The sequence below is a fragment of the Acinonyx jubatus genome, chromosome A1 (genome assembly GCF_027475565.1).
Source record: "Acinonyx jubatus isolate Ajub_Pintada_27869175 chromosome A1, VMU_Ajub_asm_v1.0, whole genome shotgun sequence".
NCBI classification, from domain to species: domain Eukaryota; kingdom Metazoa; phylum Chordata; class Mammalia; order Carnivora; family Felidae; genus Acinonyx; species Acinonyx jubatus.
In genome coordinates this window covers 83349729-83374530 of record NC_069380.1, presented here as the reverse complement: position 1 = coordinate 83374530, position 24802 = coordinate 83349729, and the positions used below count along the sequence as shown (strand labels likewise).

Genomic DNA, 24802 nt, shown 5'->3' with positions numbered 1-24802 from the left:
CAAGAAAAAGTTTGGAAAGCCCTCAAATACATGGAGATTAGAGAACATCTATTAAAGAATGAGTGGTTAACCAGGAATTTAGAGAAAAAATTGAAAAAATAAATGGAAGCCAATGAATATGAAAACATAATAGTCCAAGCCCTTTGGGACGCAGCAAAGAGGAAAGTATATTGCAGGTCAGGCTTATGTCAAGCAAGAAAGGTCTTAAATATGGCGGGAGGCTGTGTGTGCTAGCAGGGCAACATCAGCCACCCACCTGTGTTGGAGCAGGGTTAGCGCTGCACTCGGGGGTTCACAGCAAATGTTTTAATTAAAGCATGGAATATGGAAATCAGAAGAAAAACTAAAAAAGCTAGTGCTTTAGTCTCATCTGGAATTCTGTGGGCATGCCTCTTATAAGCAGTATAATGGCAGAATTTTAAGCCAAGTTGAGAATCTCTTTTAGTAGAAATTTCAAGTATTATTTTTGACTACTACATACTAGTAACTGTTTAGTTGGTGAAATTGAAGATCTTTCATCAAATCTTCACCAGATAAGAATAAATAAATCAAGAAGGAGGTTTTTCCAGGAGCTGGCTGTGCAAGATTTGATAGAATTCATATCTGATCACACAGCTGAGAAAGACCCCTGGTTTATTTGGACATGTTGCTGAACCTGAGGCTCGTATGCTTCTGAGCTGCTGTGGATGGCCCTGGCTCTCTTGACCACTCTTCCGAGTAGGATGTCACTGAGATCCCTCAAATGGAGCCTCCTGCTGCTGTCCCTCCTGAGTTTCCTTGTGATGTGGTACTTCAGCCTGCCCCCCTACAATGTGATAGAACGTGTTAATTGGATGTACTTCTATGAATATGAGCCAATTTACAGACAAGACTTTTTCTTCACACTTCGAAAGCATTCAAACTACTCTACTCAAAACCCACTTCTTATCATTCTGGTGACTTCACACCCTTCAGATGTGAAAGCCAGACAGGCCATTAGTTACTTGTGATGAAAAAAGAATCTTGGTGGGGATATGAGGTTCTTACCTTTTTCTTACTAGGCCAGCTGGCCGAAAAGGAAGACAAAGTGTTAGCATTGTCCTTGGAGGATGAGCACATTCTTTAAGGTGACATAATACGACAAGATTTTTTTAGATACAGGTGGGTAACTGAGTTTTGCCCCAATTCCAAATACATCATGAAGACAGACACTGATGTTTTCATCAATACTGGCAACTTGGTGAAGTATCTTTTAAATGTAAACCATTCAGAGAAGTTTTTCACAGGTTTTCCTCTAATCGATAACTATTCCTATAGAGAATTTTACCAAAAAGCCCATATTTCGTACCAAAAGTATCCCTTCTAGGTGTTTCTTCCCTACTGCACTGGATTGGGTTCCATAATGTCCAGATATTCGGTGTCAAGAATCTATCAAATGATGAGTCACATAACACCATCAAGTTTGAAGATGTTTATGTTGGGATCTGTTTGAATTTATTAAGCATGGTCATCCGTATTCCAGAAGACACAAACATTTTCTTTTTATATAGGATCCATTTGGATGTTTGTCAACTCAGATGTGTGATTGCAGCTCATGGCTTTTCTTCCAAGGAAATTATCACATTTTGGCAGGTTATGCTAAGGAACACCACATGCCATTATTAATTTGACAAAAGCCTAGAGAAAGACAGGATACTCTGTGGAAAGTATTAAAATTGCTGTAAAATATCCAATGAAAAACTCATGGGAGGGTCACTGTGTTGAGTTGCACTGAACTGAGAGTCATGAAGAACCCACAGACTGGGGACTGGAGGGTCACACTTTGATTCACCTAGACAAAAACCAAGTCAGGCTCTTTAAAGGTGATCATAAGAGGAATTAAACACCTTATAAAGGAATATGGGATTTTTGTTAATAAAACTAATAGGACCAAACTATTTGAACATGCCATTTGGCAGACTAGAATTTGTTAAAAGGGTTTCATTGAATTATAAGCTCATTAATCCATAGCAATGAAGCAATGTAGATCTCTACTTATTGAGCATTCTAGTCTGTTAAGTTTTTTGTGTATATCTGACATGGGTTGTCAGTTTTAAAAAATACATAGTTCTGTGTAAAAAACTAAAGTTACACTGAACAAAATTTCATCTGTTTTGGTCATTCAGAAGACACTTCAAGATGTTACAGCATTTCACTGTTATAAATTACTATTTAATATTACTTAGTATTTCCTTGTGTTTGAATGTTATTATTGTTTCAGTACTGTATAAAGAGAATAGTGATTCCTACCCTTTTCCATTTGAACTTTTACCCAGTTACTTCACTGATGAATTTATTATTTCATAGCTCCATTAATGTAAAGTCATTGGCCATTATTGCATATCAGTAATCTCTTGGACTTTGATAAATATTTTACTGTGGTAATACAGAGAAGAATTAAAGCAAGAATATCTGAATTTTTGTCTTGTTTTTAAAACTGCAATCCCCAGTGTTTATATGTTACTCTATCTGTTTCATTTTTTCACCTGAAAATTAAGAATAATATAGAATGCCAAGGAGCATGTTTCCTTTTGGAAAGGACTCTGAATGCAAAAAAGAAAAAAAGGACCCTGATGACCACAATATTGTGAATACTATTATTAATCTGCTCCATGTGTGTTCTCATTAACAATCAATTTGAGAATAAAGAGGGAAAAAAGAAAGAAAAAAAAGAAAGGTCTTAAACACAATTTGACATTACACCTAAAGTAGCTAGAAAAGGAACAGCAAATAAAGCTTAAAGCTAGCAGAAAAAGGGAAAGGTTAGAGAAGAAATAAACTATAGAGAAACAAACAACAACAGCAAAAAAAAAAAAAAAGTAGAACAGATCAATGAGTCAGAGCTGGTCCTTTGAAAGAACTAACAACATCGATAAACCCCTAGCCAGACTTATCAAAAAGAAAATAGAAGGACTCAAATATATAAAATCACAACTGAAAGAGGAGAGATAACAACCAACACCACAGAAATACAAACAATTTTAAGAGAATTCTATGGAAAATTATATGCAAACAAACTGGGAAATCTGGAAGAAATGAACAAATTCCTAGAAACATACAAACTACCAAAACTGAAACAAGAAGAAACTGAAAATTTGAACAGACCCATAACCTGCAAAGATATTGAATCAGTAATCAAAAATCTCTGAACAAGCAAGAGTCTTGGGCCACTTGGCTTCCCAGTGGAATTCTACCAGACATTTAAAGAAGAGTTAATACTTATTTTTCTCAAACTGTTTCAAAAAATAGAAATGGAAGGAAATCTTCCAAACTCAGGTATGAAGCCAGCATTACTTGGATCCCAAAAACAGACAAAGACCACATAAAAAGGAGAATTACAGGCCAATATCCTTAATAAATCTTGGATGCAATAATTCTCAACAATATACTAACAAATCAAATTCATCAGTACATTAAAGAATTATTCACCATGATCAAGTGGGATACATTCCTGGACTGCAGAGCTGGTTCAATATTTGCAAATCAATCAATGGGATCCACCTCATCAATTAAAAAAAAGAGATAAGAACCATATGGTGCTCTCAATAGATGCAGAAAAGCATTTGACAAAATACAGCATCCATTCTTGATAAAAACCTTCAAAGTAGGGAGAGAAGGAACATACCTCAACATTATAAAGGCCATATCTGAAAGACCCAAAGTGACTATCATCCTCAGTGGGGAAAAACTGAGAGCTTTCCCAAGGTCAGGAACATGACAGGGATGTCCACGCTCACCACTGTTGTTCAACATTGTACTGCAAGTCCCAGCCTCAACAATCAGACAACAAAAAGAAAGAAAAGGCATACATATTGGCAAAGAAGTCAAACATTCACTCTTCTTAGATGACATGATACTCCATGTGGAAAACCCAAAAGACTTGACCAAAAAAACCTGCAAGAACTGATACATAAATTCAGCAAAATTTCAGGATATAAAATCCACATACAGAAATTGGTTGCATTTCTATACACCAATAATGAAGCACCAGAAAGAGAAACCAGGGAATCTATCCCATTTACAATTGAATCAAAAACCATAAGATAAGTAGGAATGAACATAACCATTCAGGTAAAAGATCTGGACGCTGAAAACTATAGAAAGCTTAAGAAAAAAATTGAAGACACAAAGAAATGGAAAAACATCCCATGCTCTTGGATCAGAAGAACAAATATTATTAGAATGTCGCTACTACCCAAAGCAATCTCCACATTCAATACAATCCTTATCAAAATAACACCAACATTCTTCATAGTGCTAGAACAACAACAAAAAAAAAATTCTAAAATTTGTATAGAACTAGAAAAGACCCTGGATAGCCAAAGTAATGTTGAAAAAGAAAACTAAAACTGGAGGCATCACAATTCCAGACTTCAACCTGTATTACAAAGCTGTAATCAGACAGTATGTTACTGGCATAAAAACAGGCACACAGGTCAATGGAACAGAATAGAGAACCCATAAATGGACCCACAAGTGTATGGTCAACAAATCTTTGACAAAGCAGGAAAAAATATCCAATGGAAAAAAGGCAGACTCTTCAGCAGATGGTGCTGGGAAGACTGGACAGAGACATGGAAAAGAATGAAAATGGACCACTTTCTTACACAATACACAAAAATAATTCAAAATAGATGAAAGACCTAACGTAAGACAGGAAACCATCAAAATCCTACAGGAGAAAATAGGCAGCAACCTCTTTGCCCTGGGCCACAGAAACTGCTTACTAGACATATCTTCAGAGGCAAGGGAAACAAAAGCAAAAATGAACTTTTGGGAACTCATCAAGATAAAGAGCTTCTGCACAGTGATGGAAACAATCAACAAAACTAAAAGGCAACCAATGGAAAGGGAGAAGATATTTGCAAATGACATATCTGATAAGGGGTTACTATCAAAAATTTATAAAGAACTTATCAAACTCAATGCCCATAAAACAAATAATACAGTGAAGAAATGGGCACATAGATACTTTTCCAAAGACATTCAGATGACTAAGAGACACATGAGAAGATGCTCAACATTACTCATCATCAGGGAAATACAAACCAAAACCACAATGAGATACCACCTCACACCTATCAGATGGGCTAAAATTAACAATTCAGTAAACAAACAGATGTTGGCGAGGATGCAGAGAAAGAGGAACGCTTTTGCACTGCTGGTGGGAATGCAAACTGGTGCAGCCACTCTGGAAAACAGTATGGAGGTTCCTCAAAAAATTAAAAATAGGGGCACCTGGGTGGCTCAGTCAGTTGAGCATCTGACTTCAGCTCAGATCATGATCTCACAGTTTGAGGGTTTGAGCCCTGCTTGGGGCTCTGTGCTGACATCTCAGAGCCTGGAGCCTACTTTGGATTCTTTGTCTCCCTCTCTCTCTGCCTCTCCCCGACTCGTTTTCTCTCTCTGTCTCTCAAAAATGAACACTAAAACAAATTTAAAAAAAGAGAACTGCCCTACAACCTGATGTGGGAAACAAAGGCAAAAGGAAGTGGCAGATAAAAAATTTCCTTATGATCTGCAGCCCATTGACAAATACTTGAGGCTGGCAGAGTATAACATTTCTGTAGAAACCACCTACTGTCTTAACGTTAATGCTTTGCTAGAAGGAAAAACCTTATCTTGAGAATGGCTGGGCCTCCAGTATCCTGTGAGTCTTTAGCATGTAAAAGCTCCTTTGGAAATTTTCCTTGGATTTTATCTCCCCCAACTCCCAAATATATAACTAGTCATTCCTCATGGTCCTGGGGCAACTCTTCCTGCCCATAGGTCCTGTCCCCGTTCTTTAATAAAATCACCTTTTTTTGCGCCAAAGATATGTCAAGAAAGATCTTTGTTGTTGGCTCCAGACCCCCACCACTCCAAAAAAAACCTCATCCCAAGCCAGCAATTGTGCTACTAGGTATTTATCCAAAGGATACAAAAATGCTGATTTGGGGGGGGGGGGGGTGCACATGCCCCCTAGTGTTTATAGCAGTGCTATCAACAATAGCCAAATTATTTAAAAAGCCCAATGTTCATCAACCAATGAATGAATAAAGATGTAGTATGTGTATGCGTGTATCTATAATGGAATGTTACTCAGAGATTAAAGAAAATGAAATCTTGCCATTTGCAACAATGTGGATGGAACTAGGGTGTATTACACTAAGTGAAATAAGTCAACCAGAGAAAGACAAATATCACATGATTTCACTCATATGTGGAATTTAAGAAATAAAACAGATGAACATATGGGAAGGGAAGGAAAAATAAGATAACAACAGAGAAGGAGCAAACCATAAGACACTCTTGAATACTGAGAAAGGGTTGGGGGTTGCTGGAGGGGAGATGGGTGGGGGGTGGGGGAATGGGCTGTGTGGGTTTGGGCATTGGGGAGAGCACTTATTGGGATGGGCACTAGGGGTTGTGTGTAGGTGACGAATCACTGGGTTATACTGTATATTGACTAACTTGAATTTAAATAAATAAAGTTCAAAACATATGCTCAAATAGCTTAAGGAAGTCATAGGTAGACACACAACTAAAGTAAATCTAAATAATGAAGCATCATCAAATAGATATCAATGTATTGAAATTTTTTAAATGAAATTAAGTAGAATTTATGGAGTTTAAATTTACTAGGGTGTTTCATCAACAGATTTGAGCAGGCAAAAGAAAGAACCAGTAAAACTGAAGAGAAAACAATCAATTATAAATTCTCAAACAGAAAAGAGAGAAATAAATAATCTCAGAAAGCAGAACACCAACCAATTAAGCATATTAAACATAATGAATGGGAGTTCAGACGGTTACAAGAACGAGGAAAGAATAGCAACAACATTTGAAAAATTGGGGCTCCTGGGTGGCTCAGTCGGTTGAGCGTCCGGCTTCGGCTCAGGTCATGATCACGCGATTCATGAGTTCAAGCCCGGTGTCGGGCTCTGTGCTGACAGCTCAGAGCCTGGAGCCTGTTTCAGATTCTGTGTCTCCCTCTCTCTCTGACCCTCCCCTGTTCATGCTCTGTCTCTCCCTGTCTCAAAAATAAATAAACGTTAAAAAAAATTAAAAAAAAAATAAAGAAAAACTAATCGCTGAACACTTTCCAAACTGGTGAATGACATGAATCTACACATCAGAAAAAATCAATGATCTGTAAACAGGATAAAGTACAGACACTCACAGTTAGACACATTATAATCAAACCGTGATAAGCCAAAAACAGAGACTACAGAAAGCTGCAAAAGAGAAGCAACTAATATATGCAACTAATATGATTATCACTTACAATAATAGCAGATTTCTCATCAGAAATGATAGTCAAGTGCAGTGAGATAATGTATGCAAAGTGCCTAAAAAAGATTTTTCACCCAAGAATACTATAGCTGGCAAACTATTCTTCAAAATGAAAAACACTTATTTCCATACACACACATCCTGAGGACTTTTAATGCTTGTAGATCTTCCCTACAAAAGTGCTAATAAAATTCCTTTTGATGAAATGAAAGGGCACTTTATGGTCGCTTGAATATGTACAAAGAAATAAAGGTAACTACATGGGTAAATACAAAAAAAAAATTCAAAGATACGTGGTTTGCAAATATTTTTTCAGTCTGTATCTTATCCTGTTAACAAGGTCTTCTGAAGAATGAAGTTTTAATTTTGACAAGGTCTGATTTAATGATGTTTTCTTGGGGAACCTGGGTGGCTCAGATGGTTAAGCATCAAACTTCAGCTCATGTCAGGATCTCACAGTTCATTAGCCTGAGCCGTGTGTAGGGCTTTGTGTTTACAGTGCAGAGCCTGGAGCCTGCTTCAGATTCTTGGTCTCCGTCTCTCTCTGCCCCTCCCCATCCATGCTCTGCCTCTCTTCCTTTCAAAAATAAATAAACATTTAAAAAAATGATGCTTTCTTTTAGAGATTACACTTTTGCTGTCATTTCTAAGAACTCTTCGCTAAGCTCTAAGTCCTGAGGATGTTCTCCAGCTATAAAGTTTTATATGTATTATATTATATGTAATATGTTATATTATAGTTTTATATGTAATATTTAAGTCTGTGATTCAAATAAATAAATAAATAAATAAACCTGTGACTCATTTTGAGCCGATTTCTGTGTAAAATGTGAGCAGTTTCTCAAATAAAGTGTGTTCATCTACTAATAAATTTTATATACTCTTGGTACAAAAATTAGCATATTGGGGCACCTGGGTGGCTCAGTCATTTGGGCCTCTGACATCGGCTCAGGTCATGGTTTCACAATTCATGGGTTTAAGCCCCGTGTCAGGTTCTATGCTAACAGCTCAGAGCCTGAAGCCTGCTTCAGGTTCTGGGTCTACCTGTCTCTCTGCCTCTGTCCCACTTGCGTTCCGACTCTCTCTCTCTCTCTCAAAAATGAATAAACATTAAAATTTTTTTTTAAAAAAAGAAAAATTAGTATATGCATAAAATTACAACAAAGAAAATTAAGGATTTTCATAATCTTACCACTTACAGAAAATTATTTTAAAAAATCATAAAATTTACATTTAGATGTATGTCCTTTCCACTTTCTTTTTCCTTTTTTCTTAGATATGTTTGGATCCCTTCCATTTCCTTTTGAAGATGAGGAAAAGTTTTAAAATGAAACTCACAGGTTAGATAGAATTTCATTCTCTTTCATCTTCATCCTTTGACCAGTTTTACCATTAGAAAACTAATGTTTAGAGAGGGTAAACAACTTGCCTTCAATGTGACCACTAACCTAGCCATCATTTACTGTGCCTTGTTCCATACTGGGCTAAATTACAAAACAAAAACAAAAGCAAAAGCAAAAACAAAAACAAAACAAGACAAGACAAAACACAACACAACACAACACAACACAACAAAACAAAAGAAGACCAACTACTAGAGCACAGTAAAGCAAAGGTAAAATTATTCGTCCAAGGTTTGGGGCCATCTGGGAAGCCAGGTTCTAAATAACAGGGAAATAGAGGTATCCTAGTGCAACCCTGGCCTGGAGGTCTAGACAGATGCCCAAGGAGAAATGAATACTTATATAAACAATAAATTAGGCATGGAGGCTCAAAATATTATACAGACTTTAAGAAGATAGACTTTAAATGTGATTTAAATGTTTAAAAAAATTTTTAATGTTTATTCATTTTTGAAAGAGAGACAGAGTACAAGCTGGGAGGGGCAGAGAGAGGGAGACACAGAACCTGAAGCAGGCTCTAGGCTTGGAGCTGTCAGCACAGAGCCCCACACGGGGTTCAAACCCACTAATGGAGAGATCATGACCTGAGCCAAAGTCAGACACTTAACCGACTGAGCCACCTAGGTTCCCATAAATGTTTTTATTATTAAAATATATTTTTCCACAGGCATTACAATAGAAAATTGGGCAATGAAAATTTCTAGAATAAAACTTTTAAAAAGAAGCTATAAAAGATATTTTGGGGACAACTGGGGTAAATTTGAATGTGAACTGGCATATGATGATATGTTAATATTGACTTTCTTAGGTGTGACTTTGAATAGCCTAATGATGTCTACAACTTTCACACGGTCGGAAGGCTGGGGATGCAATAGAGAAAAAAAAAGAATGCAGCAAAATATTAACCAATGTATTTACATAGAACACCGGTGTTTATTGTCTCATTATTTTAATTATTCACCATATTTTCAAAATTAAAAGATGTTGGAACAGGAGAGAATTACCAGACTTTCTTCCATAGCAACAATTGCCTGAGTTGTTGTGAGGAGCTAAGGGCCTCCTGAACAGCTCCTCTATGTTACATGTACTGTTCTAAAGGCCTTTTGGACAGCTAGAGGGACTTTTTAATCCCAGGAATATGGCAGTATCATTTATTGCTACCTGCATCTCTAAGTATAGGAGAACAATGCCAGACACAGTCTTCGCTCATTAACCGTAGTAACTTTCACTTCTCATAATGACTTTTGGCCAAAAGAGTCACCTGGTATACAGCGAAGTTTTGAAGTGGAAAGAAAAAAGGAGCTTTCCCTGACCGGGAATCGAACCCGGGCCGCGGCGGTGAGAGCGCCGAATCCTAACCACTAGACCACCAGGGAACACCTAGTAGCAGCGTTTGCAATGGGCTATACTAAATATGTGATGCATGACGTAAGTTGGGAGCATGAGTATGATTGGATACTTTTCAAGCGATTAAACTTTCTCCCTCGCCTAATAGCAGCGCTTCCGCCACCGCAGATCCGGAAAACCGGAGGAGGACAGAGGCGATGTGAGAGTCAGAGTACTACTGCTTTCTCAGAAAAGAAACCTCCAGCAGTCACTGGGAAGGTGTTGGGGTCCTTTAAGGAAGGAAACAAAACGCATGTGTCAGAAGTGGGATTCGAACCCACGCCTCTATTCAGAGACCAGAACGCCCGCAGGGAAGGTGAGCACCTTGAGTCTGGCGCCTTAGACCACTCGGCCATCCTGACACCCGGAGAGACTGTTGCCCATGTAGAGTCCACTTCCTGTCTGGGCCTGCGGCGCTGCCCCGCCCCCCAACACCCAGGCTGCAGACAATCTTCCTGCCTGCCGCTTGCCTGGAATTCTGAACAATGCCTGGTCGGTTTTGCACCTGGGAATGTCTAACCTCCATCTCCTCGGCAGGGAATCGAACCAGTCGAACCAGGGGCAAATGCAATCTCACCAGAAAACCAGAGGGGTTCGTGACCATTGCGCAGGCGTCCTACTCAGCAAAGGCAGGAAACTAGTAGCAAAGGCAAAGAGCATGAGCCAGGCTGCTGCCCACCACGGCGACCTGCCACTCATCCCTGCCCTTCGTTGGTGAAACTCTTGCTAGTTAATACATGGAAAGCACGTGGAAATATACTTGCCAAAGAGTAAGTGGCAAGTGATTGCTGATGCTGTTGTTTTTATTATTAGGTATTTCTGCCCTATTGTCCCTGCCAAACCCATCCTTCAAGATCACTCCTCCTCCGCCGCCAAGTCGCACAGCCATGGTTAGAGATAAAGGAGAAACAGTGTTAAAGAAAAAGATCATTCTATTAAAGAAAAAAAATATATATATATATTGTTAAAGTACTGTAAGGAAGACTTTTTTTTTAATGTTTATTTACGTTTGAGAGAGATAGAGACAGAGTGCAAACAAGGGAGGGGCAGAGAGAGACACAGAATCTGAAGAGTCTCCAGTCTGAGTTGTAAGCACAGAGCCCGACGCAGAGCTCCCAACTCACCAACTACAGGATCATGATCTGAGCTGAACTCAGATGCTTAACCAACTGAGCCACCCAGGAACCCCAAGAAGACCTTAAGGGCCATTATCATGATAGGTGCAGGTACTGCTGCCATGGGGTCTTGCAGTGGGTGGGAGAGAGATGGGACTCAATTCAGACTACAACAAAGAAAAGTGAATTTTATAGCTAAGGAACCAGGTGGGGATCAGTGGATAGAAAATTAGTAGGAGAAAATATCATCAAAGTTAAGGGGGGAATTCTATCTGAAATGGCCTGACAAGATTCTTGCTGAAGGAAGGCCAGAATGATAAGATCTCACATTGGGGATAGTAGAGGATGAGGAACCGCATTAGATATCCAGGATAATCAATATCAAGGATGGGAGATTCTGGCTAAACTTATTTAGCAGGAATCTTGATAAAAGTGGACAATGAAGAGACAAACAGGGAAGTTCAAGTAAGACCTAGTAGAAAAAGAATTTAGGTGGGCAATTAACAAAACAGTGCAAAGACAGCTAGTGTGTTTTAGCAACCAAAGGGAAAGCCCAACTCCTCTGCTCCAGACTATATACCATTCACTCATCCATTCATTCACTGAGACTTTATTGAGGGTCCGCTGAAAATATAGCAATAAACAAACACGGAAAAGCCCTGCCCTGGAAAACTGACTGCACACGTGTCAAAATTTTATTCAGTTCATTAATGAGGAACTGCAAATGATGTTATAACCAATTCAAAGGAGATTTTGAAGAGTTTTAAAAATAATCAGTCCACCAAAGGAATGTTGAGAAAAGACTGCTAACAGATGGCAGGCAGGTTAATATCCTAAGGATAGGTAATAAACTGTGAGGTTTAAAGATGATTTTTACTTTGGGGTAATTCTTTTTTTTTTTTTTTTTTTTTTTACTAGAGAAAAATCAGAGGTATCTCTTGACAAATTTTATTTGTATTGATATAAACAGGAATCTCTGGCCTTGATCTCAGACAGAAACCATTTGCATTGCTATCAGTTTTCACCTGCAGATTTATAAAATAGCCAAGTCAATCAAAGGTGCCCATGGAATCAATTATTCCCCCAAAGGTCTGCTAACCAATGCTAAGCACTCCACTATGAGTACACCTAGCATCTAAAAGTACAACAGTTGGACAGTAAAGCAGTCAAACAGATTTTATTCAGGAACTATTACAGTAGAGGATATGAAACTTCATATAGAACTGGGCTCAATTCTAAATACAGCAAGGACAAGCAAGGATTTGAGTCAAGGAGTAGAATGAGAGTCAGTGGATGGAAAATGATTGAGAAGAGACAAGAGTACAGAGGTTCTTACTATACTGACCTAACAGGATGTCTGCTGAAGGCAGGCCAATCATGAGATATCACCTGGAGGATGGGGGGATGAGGAACTTGATTAGATATGGAGGGTGATCAGATACCAGGGTGCGGGATTCTTGATAAACTGACCTAACAAGATTATTAAAATTAGAATCTTAAGCTGTGGACAAACTAAGTTTCTGTGGCTCCAGTTTTCCTGTTCCCCACCCAGTCTGGACTACCAGGCAGCTACCTTTTGCATTACAATGGCCTTGCAACAGGAGTGTGGATCCAGCTCAGCCCCAATGCCCATCTTGTCCCAAAGCACCAATTCTAGGGACTCTTCTCCAACGCCTGAGATTTATGGACCTGAAGAAAATTAATTCATCCTTGCAAATGTCATCTGTTGAGACACCTCACATGGAGACTATCTCTCATCTTCCTTCCTCCATGGATCTGCTTATTCAGGACAACCCCAATTCTTTCACCAGTCCCAGACTAAAACTACTACCTGCTTCCATAGAGGAGAGGACAATGAAGAAGGAAGATACGGTCCAGGGCAAGAAACAGAAGATCAAAACAGTGTTCTCTCAGACCCAGCTATATGTACTCAATGATAGATTTCAGAGACAGAAATACCTAAGTCTCCAGCAGATGCAAGAACTTGCCAACATTCTGAAACTTAGCTATAAGCAGTTTAAGACCTGGTTCCAGAACCAGAGAATGAAATGTATGAGATGGCAGAAAAACAACTGTCCAAAGGATAGCAACAGTGTGACTCAGAACAGCTCAGCAACTACAGAATATACAGGCTTCTATTCCTATCACTGGGGATACCTGATGAACACTTTTGGAAATCTTCCAAAATGGAGAAACCAGACCTGGAACAGCCAGTCTTGGAGCAACCATTCCTGGAACAGTCGGAACAACTAGGAACAACCTGGAACCTGGAATAACCATCGGCTCCACAACTGTGAAGAGGAATCCCTGCAGCCCCAGATCCATTTCCAGCAAAATTCTTTCTAATGGGGAAAAAAAGTGTAAAAAAGCAAACTGCTAAGCATTCTAGTATCCAGGAAATAATGGATTTATTCCCAAATTACTCTGTGAATATATATCCTGAAAATGTGTGACGATGAGTATATTATTCATTCTCACTTTGGGCAGTGGCTGCATTACTTTTCCTAGGACTTGTCTTTTGGAGTCCTATAACTCTGCCTTGATATTCTGTTTTTCTTTATGTTTATTGTGCCAATTGAGGAGGTATGATTGGACTCTAATTAAAAAGATTTCAGTAGCATTGGCTGCTACAGACATGATAAAAGATGTTTCTGTCTGTAGATACCTAGATATAATACTAGTTTGGGTATATTAGGCTCTAGAATCTAACCTCAAGAATAGAAAATAGTTGGGATGCCTGGGTGGTTCAGTTGGTTGCGTGTCCGACTTTGGCTCAGGTCATGATCTTATGATCTGTGAGTTCAAGCCTGTGTCAGGCTCTGTGCCAACAGCTCGGAGCCTGGAGCCTGCCTTGGATTCTGTGTCTCCCTCTCTCTCTGCCCCTCCCCTGCTCATGCTCTGTCTCTCTCTGTCAAAAATAAATAAACATTAAAAAAAAGTTTTAAAGAATAGAAACTAGAAATGCAGAGCTGTGTGATAAAGGATTATTTGTATTTTCTGAGATTGAGAGGTTTTATTTTTAATAACCTCAGTTGTTACAGTGAAGGGTTAAGCTGTAATACACTTCAATGATTTCCTCTGCCCCTTGTGCTGTTTTACTACAACTCTTAATTTGTTCATTATTCTAGTATTTGTAGAAAGATATTTTGCATTTTAATGTATCATGATAATAGTACCAGTTTGGCTGGTTGGTTTATAGGTTTAAGTACAAATGTACAAAATACCCACTTTGCTTAAAAAACAAAAAAATTATACTCTGCAAGGATGGACATGGGAGCCCATGGTGGAGGCTTAGTTGAAAAGAGGGTTACTGAACCAAAGTGGACCTGCTTCTCAGTGAGTTATAGAACAGACCACCACCAGGTGGAGTTGCCTCACAAGGTCATCTGTATTTGTACAAATAAGGAGATCAGAGAATAATTTCCAAAGCTGTATCTCCCCCAAACAAGGGAAACTTTAGGGCTCCTTTAGGGCTTGGGATGAATATTCATAAGGAGATTTTATTTATATCATATTCATATTCATAAAGGGATTTTAACATTATAATGAGGCTGAAGTAACAATTGGTCACCTCTGGCACTTTCTGATTCATCTGGCCAGGCTCTCCCTCAAATGTTTGTTTTTCTATTCCAGCAGTCTATTAATTTGTTTCCAAATGGTAAAACCAACAGCTAGACAGAAGCTTCTAGGAGTTTAGTTTCCATTTTTTTAATTATTTTTTTTAATGTTTATTTATTCTTGAGAGAGAGTGAGAGAGCATGAGCGGAGAAGGAAAGGAGGAAACACAGAATCTGAAGCAGGCTCAAGGCTCTGAGCTGTCAGCACAGAGCCCTATGCAAGGCTCAAACTCATAAGCCATGAGATCATGACCTGAGCCACGCAGGCACCCCTAAGAGTTTATTTTCTTAAAGGAAGATTAACAGTTAAAAAAAAAAAAGGAAGATTGACAGTTAAACAGAAGCTTCTACTAAAAATTTCCTGAGTTCAGGGGGTCAGGCCAGTGACAAGAGGAGCCTAACTAAAGTTTAGTCAAGGGAAGTCTTTGTCACTAGTAATCTCTGTTGTCTACTTCCAACTTTGGTAATCATTTCTTATTACATTGAACCCCTGTCTGAAGGGAGGACATGAGCATTGGAAGACAAGGATTGGTGTTTTCTGTAATGCTGATGATAATATCCAACTCATCTGGTGACCTACTTGGCCTTCATGAACTTTTGGCCAGCTTGGTTCTACCTGATAGTCTCCCATATGCCCCAGTGAGCTAGCTGCCTGTTCCTCAACATGCTTGATCTGCCTGCATTCCCACTGCCATGCCCGGATAAAGCCCTGCTCTACCTAAGACCCTGGAGGGCAAGACTGGAGAAGCATCTAAGAAGAAAACAAAGTATCTGTTCTTAAGAAACTTACATTCCAGTAGAGAAAGACCTAGAATAAACAAAATTATATGTTGGGAGGGATAAGTACTGTGACAAAAAATAAAGCAGAGAAAGAAAGGTAGAGAGAGATGTAGGGGATGAGGAAGGACTCTCTCAGGATGTGCCTTTTGAGCAGAAGTTTGAAGAGAGTTGGTGAGCGACCAGATAAAATATGTGGGGGTAGAGGGTTTCAGGGAGAGGGAAGAGAAAATACAAAGACCAGCAAGGAAAGCAAAAAAACCAATATGGGTGGAACTGAGTGACAGGGACTGATGCCAACTTGTGAAATGACCCTGAGTGAAGAGGACAATTTTGAGCTAAGTTGTGGTAAGATATTGGCTGCTTTGCAAGGATGTCCTGGCTATTGTATGGGGAGTAGACTTTAGAGTGCAAGAGTGAAGCAGAGAGAGCAGTTGAGGGGCTACTGCAAGCCCCTTTGACTAAACTGTATGGCAGCAAGCCAAGAGTGAGAATTGAATTCTGGATACATTTTGAAGGTGACAGTAACAGGATTTGTTGAGTTTTTCAACACAAAATGAAACAAACCTTGTAGAATTTCTTTAAAAAGGAAGAGGATTTTATTTGAACTCAAGTTAGGACAGCTGCTCAGGGTACATAATCTTCAAAAATAAGAGAGTCTTCTAGGGAAAGAACATTTGGGGCAGGATTATATATGTTTTAATATAAAGAGTTACAAATTGGGAGCTTGGGAAGATGGCAGAGTAGGAGGATCCTGAGCTCACCCCATCCCACATTTACAACTAGATATCATCCACATCCAAGTCAATAAACCAGAGACTGACAGAAAACCTCCACATACAGAGAAGAAGTTGCATGTGACAAGTTAGGGAAGTCAGAAAGGTGGAGGGAGGCTGCTCCCAGGAAGGAGGGAGTTGAACACATGGAGTAAGCACAGAAATAGGCCTTTGCACCAGGAAGCTCACATGAAGAAGACTAATCTCCATAATATTTGGCTTTAAAAGCCAGAGGGGCTGATATATGTGAGTTTGTAAAACCAGTGAGACTTGGAGCCTGGAGCTTTAAAAATCCACTGAATCAGTACTGGGCAAGCTGGGATCTTGAGTGATAGCTGGGTTGCTGCCCTTAAAGGGACACAGTCTGTATGTAAGGCAACATAAAAAAGGTAGTTCACACAATGCCTGGGGGCAACAGGAGACAGATCTGTTCATACTGACTTTGGAGTATGTTAGGGGACATCTCTGAAAACAAGGAAGATGGCAGGTGCCATTTTCCTTCCCTGTCCCCCACCATAAATACAGGAACATTTCATCCTAAAAGAGCAGAATACACATTCTTTTCAAGTGAGTGCAGAGAATAGATCACAAATTATCACACAAAAAAAGTCTCAACAATTCAAAAAGAGTAAATTCATATGATGCATCTTTTCTGACCACAATGTTATGAAACTAGAAATCACAAGAAAAAAATATGGGAGGACTACAAATATATAGAGGTTAAATAACGTGCTACTAAACAATGAATGAGTCAAACAGGAAATCAAAGGGAAAAAATAAGCACATGAAAATAAATGAAAATGAAAACACAAAGGTCCAAATCCTTTGAGATGTAGCAAAAGAGGTTCTAAGAAGAAGTATATAACAATACAGGCCTACCTCAAGAAGCAAGAAAAATCTCAAGTAAACAACCTAACCTTACACCTAAAGGAGCTAAAAAAAGGATAACAAACAAAACCTAAAACCAGCAGAATGGAGGAAATAATAAATATTATAGCACAAATGATATAGAAAAAAAATAGAACAGACCAATGAAACCAGGAGCTGGTTATTTGATAAAATCAATAAAATCAATAAAATCAATAAACATCTAGCCAGACTTATTGAGAAATAAAGATAAAGAACTCAAATCACAAATGAGAGAGAGAAATAACAGACAACACCGTAGAAATACAAAGAATTAGGGGCTCCTGGGTGACTTGATTGGTTAGGCTCCTGACTCTTGATTTCGACTCAGATCATGATCTCACAGTTCATAGGATCAAGCTCCATCTTGGGCTCCACACTGACAACGTTGGAGCCTGCTTGGGATCCTCTCTCTCCTTCTGCCTTCCTTGCTCATGCTCTCTCTCTCTCTCTCTCAAAATAAATAAATACACTTAAAAAAAAGATTTCAAACAACACTTAAAAAAAAAGAAATACAAACAATTATAAGAGAATATTATCAACAACTACATGGAAACAAATTGGACAACCTAGAACAAATGGATTAATTCCTAGAAACATATATACTACCAAAACTGAAACAGGAAAAAATGGAAAATTTGAACTGTTCTATAACAAGCAAATAAATTGAGTCAGTTATCAAAATCTCCCAACAAAGGTACAGGGCCAGATAACTTCACAGGCAAATTCTACCAATCATTGAAAGAAAAGTTAATATCTATTCTTCTCAAACTGTTCCAAAAAATAGAAAAGGAAGGAAAACTTCCAAATTCATCCTATGAGGCCAGCATTACCCTGATACCAAAACCAGATAAAGACAACACTAAAAAAGAAGACTACAGACCAATATCCCTGATGAACATGGATGCAAAAATTCTCAACAAAATAGTAGCAAATGGAATCCAACAGTACATTAAAAGAATCATTCACCACAATCAAGTGGGATTTATTCCTGGGCTTCAAGTCTGGTTCAATATTTGCAAATCAGAATGGAGTTAAGATGACTATTTCATATAAATGAAGTCACATAGGAGTGCCTAGTTGGCTCAGTTAGTTAAGCATCCAACTCTTGATTTCGGCTTAGGTCATGATTTTGCAGTTCATGAGTTCAAGCCCTGCATTAGGCTCTGTGCTGTCGGTGGGGAGCCTGCATGGGATTCTCTGTCTCCTCTCTCTCTGCCTCTCCCCAGTTCATGTGTATGTATGTGTTCTCTCTCTCAAAATAAATAAATAAACTTAAAAAAATGAAGTCCTACCATATATGATTTTTTTCTGTGTGTGACTTCTTTCACTTAACACGCACTAAGTGTGTATCAGTAATGTAACATGTATCAGTATTTAGTTCTTTTTATGGCCAAATAATACAGTTGGCCATAATTGACATTGAATAATGTCGGTAGGGGTTACGGACAGCGACTCCATGCACATTTGAAAATCCCTGTATAGCTTTTGACTTCCTGAAAACTTAACTATTAATATCCTACCATTGATGGAACGCCTTACTTTAAAAAAATTTTTTTAACGTTTACTCGTTTATTTTTTAAGAGACAGAAAGTTCAAGTGGGAGAAAGGCAGAGAGAGAGAAGAAGAGAGAAATCCCAACCGGGCTCCACACTGTCAGTGTAGAGCCTGACGCCGGGCTTGAACTCACTAACCATGAGATCATGACCTGTGCCAAAACCAACAGTCGGATGCTTAACAAACTGAGCCACCCAGGTGGCTCCAAAAGCCTTAATGATAACATAATCAATTAACATATTTTTATGTTATATGTATTATATACTGTATCCTTACAATAAGGTAATTTAGAGAAACAGATGTTATTAAGAACATCAGAAGGAAAAGAAAATATATTTACAGTACTGTACCATATGAAATCCACATGGGGTGCCTGGGTTGTTCAGTCAGTTGAGCATCTGACTCTTGATTTCTATTCAGGTCATGATCCCAGGGTCATGGGATCGAGCCCCTCATCAGCCTCCATGCTGAATGTGGATCCTGCTCAAGATTCCCCCTCTTGGGGATCTCTATCTTTCTCAAAATAAATAAACTTAAAAAAAAAAAAGATTCTCTCTCTATGTCTTTCTCTCTCTCTCCTTTTCCCCCGCCACTGCTCACTCTTTCTGTCTAAAATTAAAATAAATAAATAAATAAATAAATAAATAAATACAAACAAATAAAAATAAAATATTTTTAAAAATCCACATATTAGTGGACTTGCGTAGTTCAAATCCATGTTGTTCAAGGGTCAACTGTATAGATATAGCACAGCTTGTCCATTGATGGATATTTAGGTAACTTTAGTTATTGTGAATAATACTCCTATGAATATGAGTGTACATGTGCTCAAGTATCTGTTTTCAATTCTTTGGAGTATATACCTAGGAAGAGAATTTCTGGGTCGTTGGTAATTCTGTTTAGTTTTTGGAGGAAGCAGCAATCTATTTTCCTCAATGACTGAACCATTCTACATTCCCACCAGAAATGTATGGGGGTTCCAGTCTCTCCTATTTTCCTTTTTTTTTTTTTTTTATTATAGCCACCTTGGTGGGTGTGAAGTCCTGCTTCATTATGGTTTTAATTTGCATTTCCCTAAAGACTAATATTTTTTTTCATTTGCTTGGTGTCCATTTATACATCTTCTTTGGAGAAATGTCTATTCCTTTGTTATTTTTTTTTAATTGGACTGTTGATCTTTTCATTATTGAGCTGTAAGAGTTCTTAATATATTCTGGATACTAGACCTTTATTAGCTACATGACTTGCAAATATTTTTTCCCATTCTGGAGATTGACCGTTCACTTTCTTCATAATGTCCTCGATTAAGTGTAACGTGTATATTTTTCTTTTGTTGTTCATATTTTTGATATCATATTTAAGAATCCATTGCTAAATCCAAGGTCATGAAAATTTACTTCCATTTGCTCCTAGTAACTTTATGACTTTAGTTCTTATCTTAGGTCGTTGATCCATTTTGAGTTAACATTAATATGTGGTATGAGGTAGGGGTCCAACTTCATTCTTTGCATGTGGATATCCAGTAATATCCTAACAGCATTTGTCAAAGAGCCTATTCTTTCCACATTGTTCAACATCAATTGATGATGGATACCTGGGTTTGTTAGTGGACTCTCAATTATACAGTGATCTATATTTCTATCTTTATGCCAGTAATGCATTGTTTTGAGGGCTTTGTAGCTTTGTAGTAAGTTTTGAAATCAGGATATATGAATCCTCCAACTTTGTTATTTTTCTTCAAGATTGTTTTGGTTATTTAAGGGCACTTTTAGTTCCAGATGCATTTAAGTATTGGCTTTTCTATTTCTGAAAAAAAATGGAATTTTGTAAAGATTACACTGAATCTGTACATCTGTGCATTACTTTGGGTAGTACTGACTCTTAACAATAATGTTTCAGTTATGAACATGGGATATCTTTCCATTTATTTAGGTCTTTAATTTATTTCAGTCATGCTTTATAGTTTTCAATGTACAAGTCTTTCACCTTCTTGGCTAAATTTTATTTTATTCTTTTGGGGCTATTGTAACTTGAATTATTTTCTGTTGTAAATGGAATTGCTGAAATATAGAAACACAATTGAATTTTGTGTTTTGATCATATAGTCAGCATATCATATACTAGAGCTAAGCTTACTTATTAGCTCTAGTAGTTTTTTTGGTGGATTCTTTGGGATTTTATTACATATAGGATGATTATGTCATTTGAAACTAGAGAAAATGTTACTCCTTCCCTTCCAATTTGGATGCTTTCTATTTCTTTTTCTTACCTAATTGCTTTGGCTACAACTTCTTCATACAATATTGAATAACAATAGTGCAGAGGGACAACTTTCAGTCTTTCTCCATTGACTATGCTGTCAGCTGTGGGTTTTGTCATGCATGCCTTTTAATACATTAAGTTCACTGATGATATTTTTAAATGCATATGACAAATACATAGAATTACAAAGGATGCTATTTTGAAATTTTGTTATCAAAACACTAAAATTAATTTGTGATGTAGTAACGTGTGTTCTTATTTATTAACACAGTAAATAACAAGATACAGTACCATTTTGAACTAGTGACAAGTGTAAATGACATTCTGAAATATCTTCAAATGTAATGTGATATGAAAATACTTACGATTTTTATTTGTGACTGTAGGTCTTGTTAATACTAGTGTGGTTTGCTGTCTCTATTGTTAATGGAAGGGGATGCTCAATTCCAGCTAGAGGTTAGTGGAAATAAAGACATAAATTGTTTCCCAGCCAAACTCATGGGCCCCTAAATTCTATCCACTGGAATCCCAGGTTAAGAACTCCTGAAGTTGAGATAAAACTGGTGATAGAAAAGATGGACATAGCTGGTGTGGAGGCATGAGGAAGGGAGAAGCCATTGTGCCCAGAAAAGTGCTGGCCTCAGATTTTCATCTCAGTACAATAGGGACAGTAGCAAAAGCTCCTTTCCAAGTGATTGAGACTCAGGAAGAGGGAGCAAGGACATAAGGGTGAATGCTAGGAAAGTGACGCTGATGGTGGAACTTGGACTGGAAGCTGGGTAAGGAACAATGGGAGGACAGAGGCGGAGTCGGTCAGTGACAAGGTGACAGACTGGGATCCCAGTGGGGTCCATTGTGGACCAGAAGAAATCAATGGGAAAGACAGGTGGTGTTTAAGAGCAAGATGCTGGAAAATCTATAGCAGTCGTGAGAGATGCTGAAATGTTTCCAGGTAACAAACAGACACAGCTTTTAGAATTGCCTGGGCAGGACCGGAGAAGGCTTTAAAGAAGATTACATTTGACTAAAAATTATACAACTTAACTGCTTTATTTTCTAGATTAATTTATTCTAGATTTTTCCACTTAAAAAAAGTTCAAATTCAGTAAAATATTTCATGCATAAACAAAAATCTGTGCTAACCAAACAAATATGTTACACTGTGAAGTTCACACGTTGTCTTACTGTGTTAGCTTCGATGCAAGTAGCTATGTAAAATGACACATTGATTAACTCAAGTTGATTTTCCATTTTACAGTCACTGTGCTATGGTTTATTTCAGATACACTATTTAACACAAGCATATGTGGTACCTTAGGCCAAGGAGACACTGTGCCCAAAGCGAACTCACATTAAACCAAACTGTTGGGAAGCTACTTTGGAAGTGAGCATGTGTAGTTGAGTGGACCTATGTCCAGAACCAACACGGTAATGGGAGTTCTCCAAATTAACTTCCATGTAGAGTGTTTATGAAAGGATAAATAATAAAAATTTGCCAGTTGAAGCATAAAGATCTTGACAGACTAATTCAACTATAATTCTACAATGTTTAGAACTTAGACTACCAAAATATTTTATCTGGGAGAAGTGTTTCTTCACTGACATTGTTTATGATTGACAAGGTATGGTGGTAATAAAAAGCATACTGATTTACTTGATTTTTGTATTTAAATCCTTTATAGACTCTACCCCTGGATCTGGCTGTAGCACTGATGGGCTGCCTTCTTGCTCTATTTCACCTCCTGGAAGTAATTGCACATGTATGGGATAACAATGTCCTTGGACTTACCATATGAGGTTTTTTTACCTTGTTGTAGGGAGTTGAGTTGAGGGGATAGGATAGGTAGGGCAAGAAGTGGTAGTAGGCTGAGAAGGAGTTAGGGCTAGGCCAGGGCAGGGTTAACAGTTGTGGGGTGGAGGATGGAACAATAATGGAGTTTGGACAGGGTCATCTGATTTGGATTTAGAAGGGATCTTTTCTCCCTGCTCCTGGACCTTTTGCCCTATGTCTCCTTGGTGCCTTGGGATCCTTCCCCCAAACTTCCTTGTTGTTCCTCTTCTCTTTCACCTTCCCCCTCCTCCATTCTTCCATCTCTCAAGACAAGAAATTCACAATATTGAGCTTTCATAGGTCAGCAAGGCCCAACTCCTCAGCTAGTGGAGGACTTGGAGATCCCGGATGACTCTCACAGATATTTGCTATCTCCTAGGCCCCAATATATGGTGTTGGCAGGGAGTGGGTACTCAAGAAGTCTAGATGGTCAGGTTACAAAGAAAGTCTTACAGTAGCCTCTAAAATGCCTCCCACAGTGGGGCATGAAGCCCAACCAGTAATCCAGCAGACTGTAATCTCTGCTCAGGGTTCCAAATGGGAAATACAGCCACAAGATATTTCAGGTGCTCCTCCAGAGAGTAAAATTAAAACTTCCAAAGAAGTAATTTCAACCATATTTCCCAGTTCTCACTGGTGAAAGGGGCAACTGGTTCTCACTATTGAGTGGACAGTTCAGGGAAAGCAAGATACACTGGGTCCTCTAGGTGGAAGCAAGGATAAGGGGTTCATTTTGAGAACTATACAAATATGGTCTGATGAGTGGACTGAATAGATCATGGAGGGAATGCAACAAGAATGCAATTAGGTCTTCAGAATGCAATTAGTTCACAAATTCTTCTGTATTAGAAGCCTCATGCTGGAAGATGGAAGTAGAGGATTATTTGGACCCATTTTTGGCCTAAATGTAAATCTTTCCAGATACAGAGTAAGAAAGATGAAAGAAAGAGGCAAGAAAAGAGGGAAAAGATAAAAGTAAGAGGGCAAGAATATATGATGAGGGTCAGAAAGTAAACAGGGTGGTTAGAAGTAAAACAGAAGGAATAACTGTAGGTAGAGAATACAACAGGAATGAGACAGAACAGAGATGAGAGAGAGAAAGGATACACACAGGAAGTGGAGTACAAGTGAGAGGAAAGCAGTGGAGAATTCTATATTGAGTCCTAGCTGATCCAGGATGTGGCAGGAGAAAATGTAGTGTGTGGGTTTGAGGGGAGGGCTCTTCTTTACCCTTTAGCCCTCATCTCACAGGCTTCTTTTCGCCTAGTAAGTCTGGTTTAGGTGACCAGTGTTTTGTCAGCAACCTCTACTTGCCCTTCTGGGTTCTTCACCTAATCTCTTTATTTGAAAGCACAGAGGAGCAACAGTGCAAAGTCCTGGTACAGGGGATGGAAATGAATAAGAGTAGAAATACTGAACTGGGGTAGGGGTAGAAGGACTGGAGAGGGGAAGAAACAGAGCACTTCCTCTATGTAAGGAACCCCATTTTTGAGCTCTCCTCACTCATCACTCCCACCCAATGATGATCTCTACTCCACAAAACAGCATACAAGAAGCCAGGTCCTATTGAGAGGAACTCAGACTTTCCCTTTATTTCTGTCTTCAACAGGGAGTGAGGCAGCAGGAGTAGTAGAGGGTTCTCCTGACTGCTTGGAACTTTTCCTGCACTGGTGACTTACCTGCCTATGGAATATTTCCTGCTTTCATAGGCATTTACTCTGGAAAAACTATCTGCAACATGCCCAAGGTCCAGGTGCAGGGATCTCTGCTACAGCCTTTCTGAAGCATTCTACACCACATCAGGGAGGCCCTCCCCACAGGACCCATGCCTCCAGACTAAGTGCAGGATGAAGGAGGGCAACTCACTGTTACAGGAGGA

At 38.6% G+C, this 24802-nt stretch overlaps 2 non-coding genes and 2 pseudogenes across 2 annotated transcripts; 2 read left to right on the top strand and 2 right to left on the bottom strand.

Annotated features, from left to right (window-relative positions):
- Positions 1–542: 542 nt before the first annotated feature.
- LOC106974959 (UDP-GalNAc:beta-1,3-N-acetylgalactosaminyltransferase 1-like) lies at positions 543–1996 on the top strand (annotated as a pseudogene).
- Positions 1997–10000: 8004 nt separating this feature from the next.
- TRNAE-CUC (transfer RNA glutamic acid (anticodon CUC)) lies at positions 10001–10072 on the bottom strand. Its single transcript has one exon. It is a non-coding gene; the product is annotated as a tRNA-Glu (tRNA).
- A 266-nt stretch (positions 10073–10338) lies between these two features.
- TRNAL-CAA (transfer RNA leucine (anticodon CAA)) lies at positions 10339–10444 on the bottom strand. Its single transcript has 2 exons — positions 10407–10444; positions 10339–10384 (listed from the first exon to the last, which is right to left on the bottom strand). It is a non-coding gene; the product is annotated as a tRNA-Leu (tRNA).
- A 625-nt stretch (positions 10445–11069) lies between these two features.
- LOC128316367 (homeobox protein NANOGP8-like) lies at positions 11070–14071 on the top strand (annotated as a pseudogene).
- The last annotated feature ends 10731 nt before the right edge of the window (positions 14072–24802 follow it).